The sequence below is a fragment of the Elaeis guineensis genome, chromosome 8 (assembly GCF_000442705.2).
Source record: "Elaeis guineensis isolate ETL-2024a chromosome 8, EG11, whole genome shotgun sequence".
Taxonomy (NCBI): domain Eukaryota; kingdom Viridiplantae; phylum Streptophyta; class Magnoliopsida; order Arecales; family Arecaceae; genus Elaeis; species Elaeis guineensis.
This window is the reverse complement of record NC_026000.2, coordinates 137,996,380-138,003,464: the sequence shown is the minus strand read 5'-3', so window position 1 is coordinate 138,003,464 and position 7,085 is coordinate 137,996,380. Positions and strand designations below refer to the sequence as shown.

The 7,085-nt window shown below is 46.7% G+C and overlaps 2 pseudogenes; both read right to left on the bottom strand.

Annotated features, from left to right (window-relative positions):
- Positions 1–2,842: 2,842 nt before the first annotated feature.
- Positions 2,843–3,566, bottom strand: LOC105049498 (histone H3.2-like; annotated as a pseudogene).
- Positions 3,346–7,085, bottom strand: part of LOC140851249 (probable apyrase 7) — a 6,880-nt pseudogene continuing 3,140 nt past the window's right edge.

Sequence of the window (7,085 nt, the reverse complement as noted above, 5' to 3'; positions counted from 1 at the left end):
TTAAGAGCATAGTTATGATATTTATGAGTCAAAATGTGAACAATTATATGTCCATTATGAGCTATCGTGGATAGTTATTGTATCATATTTTAAATTTTATAGGACAAAGATATCTCAATTTTTTCATAGAATGGGATGTCCCTCTATCTCATCCCGTCTCGATAGTAATTTCGACATGTATCTTGATAGATATCCTTTATATTTTTTTCTGTCTTCTTTCCTTTCCTTTCTTTCTTTTCTTTCTCTTCTTCTACCTTTTTTCTTCTTTCTTTCATTTTTCTTTCATTTTCTTCTCCCTTCTTTCTTTTTTTATTTTTCTTCTTCTTTTCTTTCTTTTTTTCTTTTCTTTATCATTTTCTCATTTTTTTTCTTTTTTATTTTTTCTTTTATTTTTGTATAAATAAATTTTGGTATTCTGAATCCACCCAATTTTATTTTCTCACAGAAAAAAGACAGAATGATCGGGGCATCTCTATCCTACTAGGATATAAAATCTTAATTGCACCCATAATGCCAGATTTACTGTGTCTCATGTAGGCTTGAAAACAGATCAGATATTGATTGAATATTAGTATATCCATATATATATTTATTTTATTTGATAAATATAGATATAAATACTGATATTAACGAATGCAAAAATTTATATTCATATTTATTTTAAATGGATAGGGATGCAAATCGGATATTGAAAATATGGATACAAATTAGGGCCGGTCCTGATATTTTTTAGGCCTGGGGCCAAATATTTTTTTTTTATTAAAAATTAATATATTTAAAATATTAATTATTATTGAAAAATTAATTTACGTACATTTTGTAATGCAAAATTTTTTATAATTTCTTTGTAATCAATATTTGACAATAATTCTTCTTCAATAGATGTACAAAATTATATTTATTTAAAAAAGCAAGTCCTAGATGTATAAAATTAAATATATTCCATCATATGCAAGAATACTGACCTATTGATTGAGACTCTCACATAGACGGGCCAAATTTCATATACCTAAACCAATTAGATTATAATTAATAAATCCATGTAATTATATTGTGTGAACCATTTTTTTTTTATTGTGTGGACTGTGGACCATCTTTTTTTTTCCTTCTTTTTCTTCCATAGTAAAACAGAGGACTCATCCTCTCTTTTTTTAACAGAACAGTGTGGATCATCTTTTTTCTTTTTTTTTTATTGTGTGAATTGTGGATCATTTTTTCTTTTCTCTTTTTTTTTTTTCCTTTTTCTTCCATGGTAAAATAGGGGATCCTTTCTTTTTTTTTTTTTTAACAGAATAGAGGACTCATCCCTCGTTCCTGAGGAAGGCCGTAAGGGAGATCCTCCTCTCCGGCCAACACTGCCCACAACTAAAGGAGCGGTCTCTGACGATCGGATGACGACAACCACAGGCTCCAGTGATTTTTTTTTTAATTTTAAATTTGTTACATATGTATAGAGAATGGTCAGAGAAAAAGTTCATCTGGAAGACTCAATGAGCTGAGAACAAGAAAAGCTGAGAGTACAACATATTCAAGGATCTAAAAAGGAAAATAAAAAAATTTATATATAAAGCATCAAAAAATCCAATTCAGCCAACAGTGGTTGAATAGTTTTTTTTTCCTTCTTTTTCCATGGTAAAACAAGGACTCTTTCTCTCTGTTTTTTTTTTTTTAACGAAACAGAGAACTCATCCCTGTTCCTGAGGCAAGGCCACAACCCATAAGGGAGGTCCTCCTCCCCTGCCAACACCGTCCACAACTAAAGGGGTAGTCTTCGACGATCGGACGACGACAACTACAAGCTCCGGTGACCAGCGGCAGCCTAATAATGCCGGAAAGATAAAAAAATGAAAAAACAGGGGAACTTGTTGAACTAGAATTTCAAGAATTTTTCTGACAATAAATCGGCAAAAAATCAAGTTTAAAATTCATAGCAGATTGAAAGAGAAAAATTGAAGAGATTTACTTGATTTTGACGGATTTTGATATGATTTTTGATGTCCAAAATAAGGAAGAATCACCGATGGACAGCAGAATAGGATGAAAAGATCGGAGACGGAGGAGGAGGCGGGAGAGAGGAGCTACAGGTTGTGAGAGGAGAAGACGTTTGGTTTATCCAGAAAAATCGTTGGGGTGCTGGGACTCGGGAGAGGGAGAAGGCGTGTTTGGTTTACCTAGACAAAAAAAAAAATAGGGGCCTGCGGCGGTCGCCCGCTTTGACCCGCCCCAGGACCGGCAGTGATACAAATACGGATATAAGTCAGATGATTAAACTTTATGATCATGGAACTAAAAATATTACTAAGTGGATGATAAATCAAATTAATAGTATATTAATATGATCATTTATTTTTTAAAAAAATCATAAGTGTTATATAAAATTGAATAGGATTAGAACTGAAATTGGATATTTGGATATGGATCAGATAGTTATTTACCCATATTCATATCAATTTTTTTTGATATTTATGGATATAGATATAAATATTAGTTGGATACTTAAATTTTTATTTATATTTAAAAATATTTAAATATAAAAATAAATTCGATTGAATATTATTTAATTTATTTTTTATCTCTGAACTATATGAATAAAAAAAAAAAAGGTCCGAAAGATTCCAGCAGGACCTCCCCCAACCCATATTAGGGGGGAAAAAAAAAAAGGGGGGGGGGGGGGGGCATAAAACTTACCTTAACGTAAATACCAACCACAGTGCTGCTTCCCAATCTTCTTTCTTCGTTCAATCACCACTCCACCTAACCCTAATCAAGATTTTCTTTATTTTTGGGGTAAAGAATCAAGAAAAAGGGAGAAACAAGGAAAAACAACAAAGTTGGACTGATGGAACGCCGGAAACCAAGCCACCATATGAATCAGGTGGTGCTCAAGCCCTCTCACCCCTGATCCAACAGGCAAGCTCAATGTCCTTGGGCATGATCGTAACTCTCTTCGCGCAAGGATTAATGTCCTCGAAGAGCCCCATGAGATAGGCCTCCGCTGCCTCCTGGGGGGCGGCCACGCCGGAGCTCTGAAACTGGAGGTCAGTCAGTCTTGAAGTCCTAAGCAAGCGATCTCGCTGACCAGGCGCTGGAAAAGGAGCTTGCGGATGAGGAACTCCGTGCTCTTCTGGTGCTTGTGGATCTCCCCAAGAGCCACCGTCTCGGGCCAGAAGCGGTGGGTCTTCTTCACGTCGCCGGAGGCTGAGGCTGACTTCCTGGCGGCCTTGGTCGCCAGCTTCTTCCCGTAGGCGGTCTCTACACACATCACGATCGGTGCTGGTATTTTGCGTTTCTCCATACCGCGCTTCTTGTTTCGAATTACGAAAATGCCACCAATCTTAGCGTCCGTTAATCAAAGTAATTGTAGGTTATTGATGTCGCGGCGTGGATCATGGACCGTGTATGACATGGACCATCTATGACATAGCCCTCCGACGACTCGGTGTGCCAATGGAAGCAACACAACCCAAACCCAATATCCAAATTATTGGATTTGCACTGGAAATAGCATGAGATTTGCATTTCCTGAAATGTTTTCCGGATCTTGCTGTATCTATGACCAAAGTTGTCCGAAATCTGAAACAAGAACTGGTTCGCTGTATCTTGAGATGATGCCAATGAAGACAATTAGTCTAAACATTATTAGGAATATTATTCAAAAAATAAGTTTAATAAAGAAATGAATGTTTTCTGATTTATTAGATCTATTTTCCAAGTAATGCATCTAACAACATTCTCATGGATTTGGGCATGAGTCCCCCCCTAATCGTTTACTCCATGAGTTCGTGGAACCTAACGAAACCTAGATTGTAAAACGTCTCGGCTGACACCCCTCTAGCATTAACCGGAAGATACATCAAAGAGATTGGAAACCAACAGATAGGTGCGGAATATGTTCGATCAGCAATTTTATTTATTTATTTATTTATTTTTGTTGCGGTCAATCGTCTCGTCGCCCGATCGCCGGAAAGCGTGCACCTGCAAAAGGAAGTCCGCACTGATCGGAGGCGGCTCCGGCGGGGACCCTCCGACGGCCAAGTCAGAGAGGTGACTGGGCAACAGTGAAATGCAGACAGAGAGCTCTGAGGAAGAGAGAGGGAGAGAGAGAAGAGCGAGCCTGCGTATGTGGGAGAGACGGGCGGATCGACCCCTTGCACTGTTGCCTTCCCCGGTATATATAGTGGAGCACGGTATGGCGCCATCATTAATGGCGCGGACAAGTGAGGAACTGTCAACTCACTGTAGACTGTCAGAGCCGCCGTGAAAATGTCATGTCGCCGTGTGGCTGTCCAATCACCAGGGTTGACAATGCCCTCGGCGGGACAATGCCCCTAGGTAACCGCGCCGCATGTCCGTGTCAGAGCTGACAACGTCTGGCGGCTGTACGGTGGTTGGAGGAGCCGACCGACCCAAAGTCGGTAGCCAGCTGAGTGGTGTCGGGCCCCTCCATTGGTCGGCGAGCATCATGTTGCGAGAGTCGGCCATCAGACTTCCTGGCCGGAGTCGGCCAGTCGGTCGGTCGGAGTCGGCCAGTCGGTCGGTCGGCCAGTCGGAGTCGGCCAGTCGGAGTCGGCCGTCGGGGTCGGCCAGTCGTCCGTCGGGGTCGGCCGTCGGGGTCGGCCATCAGACTTCCTGGCCGGAGTCGGCCAGTCGGTCGGTCGGAGTCGTCCGTCGGGGTCGGCCAGTCGGTCGGTCGGCCAGTCAGAGTCGGCCAGTCGGAGTCGGCCAGTCGGGGTCGGCCAGTCGGAGTCGGCCAGTCGGGGTCGGCCGTCGGGGTCGGCCAGTCGGAGTCGTCCGTCGGGGTCGGCCCCTTCGACCGTAAGTCGGTCGGTGGGTATTCCCCAACAGTTGCCCCCCTCCACTCCTGAGCCCGATGTCGTGCTGGCTCGCGTGAACACGTGGGCGACGGCTTCGGACGAAAGGAGTGGTGTTCCATCTTTTCCTGCCCCGACTCTGGCGATCATATCAACGAACGATCCAATATCGATCGTCCCGACTGTAGGTCGAGCATGCACGTCGGGTCGGAGGTCGGCCAACCTCCGAACGTTGCTCGTCGACACGATCATTCTGCAGAATCTGATAGTCGAGTAGCATCCGACGTATTCGGATAGGATAACGATGGCAAGTCGAATATCCATTGTCCAGCCCTTGGTCGGACGTATGCGTCGGGATGTATGATAAACGGTGGCAAGCCGAATATCCTTCGATCGGTCGTGACCAGATCGGTATGTCGTGAATGCGACTGCGGTCATCTTGGCGTTTTGCCCTTCTTAGTCGAAGCTAAGTCGGCAAGTTAGCCAGCCGCATTAGTCGAAGCCCTTTGCCTTCAGAGGTGGGGGCCGTCGTAGATATTCCGCTCCTTCGATCTCCGTCGCAGAATCCGATACGTCCTCGACGATCGAGACGTAGATTGAGCAATTGGTTCGGCGATTTGTTGATCAGGCCGACGACGGAGTCATAGATTCGGCGATCGGCAACCGAGCCATGTTGGTCGGGGCCTTTTGCCTTCAAAGGCCGAGGCCGTCGGTTCGACGATCGATGATCGAGTCGTTGATTCGGCGATCGACGATCGGCCATGTTGGTCGGAGCCTTTTGCCTTCAGAGGCCGAGGCCGTCGATTTCGGCGATCGATGATCCAGCCGTTGATTCGGCGATCGACGATCGACCGTGTTGGTCGAAGCCTTTTGCCTTCAGAGGCCGAGGCCGTCGATTTCGGCGATCGATGATCCAGCCGTTGATTCGGCGATCGACGATCGACCGTGTTGGTCGGAGCCTTTTGCCTTCAGAGGCCGAGGCCGTCGATTTCGGCGATCGATGATCGAGCCGTTGATTCGGCGATCGACGATCGGCCATGTTGGTCGGAGCCTTTTGCCTTCAGAGGCCGAGGCCGTCGATTTCGGCGATCGATGATCCAGCCGTTGATTCGGCGATCGACGATCGACCGTGTTGGTCGAAGCCTTTTGCCTTCAGAGGCCGAGGCCGTCAATTTCGGCGATCGATGATCCAGCCGTTGATTCGACGATCGACGATCGACCGTGTTGGTCGGAGCCTTTTGCCTTCAGAGGCTGAGGCCGTCGATTTCGGCGATCGATGATCCAGCCGTTGATTCGGCGATCGACGATCGGCCGTGTTGGTCGGAGCCTTTTGCCTTCAGAGGCCGAGGCCGTCGGTTCGGCGATCAGTGATCGAGCCGTTGATTCGGCGATCGACGATCGGCCATGTTGGTCGGAGCCTTTTGCCTTCAGAGGCCGAGGCCGTCGGTTCGGCGATCGGTGATCGAGCCGTTGATTCGGCGATCGACGATCGGCCATGTTGGTCGGAGCCTTTTGCCTTCAGAGGTGAGGCCGTCGGTTTCGGCGATCGATGATCCAGCCGTTGATTCGACGATCGACGATCGGCCATGTTGGTCGAAGCCTTTTGCCTTCAGAGGCGAGGCCGTCGGTTCGGCGATCAGTGATCGAGCCGTTGATTCGGCGATCGACGATCGGCCATGTTGGTCGGAGCCTTTTGCCTTCAAAGGCCGAGGCCGTCGGTTCGACGATCGGTGATCGAGCCGTTGATTCGGCGATCGACGATCGGCCATGTTGGTCGGAGCCTTTTGCCTTCAGAGGCGAGGCCGTCGGTTCGGCGATCAGTGATCGAGCCGTTGATTCGACGATCGACGATCGGCCATGTTGGTCGGAGCCTTTTGCCTTCAAAGGCCGAGGCCGTCGATTTCGGCGATCGATGATCCAGCCGTTGATTCGGCGATCGACGATCGACCGTGTTGGTCGAAGCCTTTTGCCTTCAGAGGCCGAGGCCGTCGATTTCGGCGATCGATGATCCAGCCGTTGATTCGGCGATCGACGATCGACCGTGTTGGTCGAAGCCTTTTGCCTTCAGAGGCCGAGGCCGTCGATTTCGGCGATCGATGATCCAGCCATTGATTCGGTGATCGACGATCGACCGTGTTGGTCGGAGCCTTTTGCCTTCAGAGGCCGAGGCCGTCGATTTTGGCGATCGATGATCCAGCCGTTGATTCGACGATCGACGATCGGCCGTGTTGGTCGGAGCCTTTTGCCTTCAGAGGCCGAGGCCGTCGTAGATTC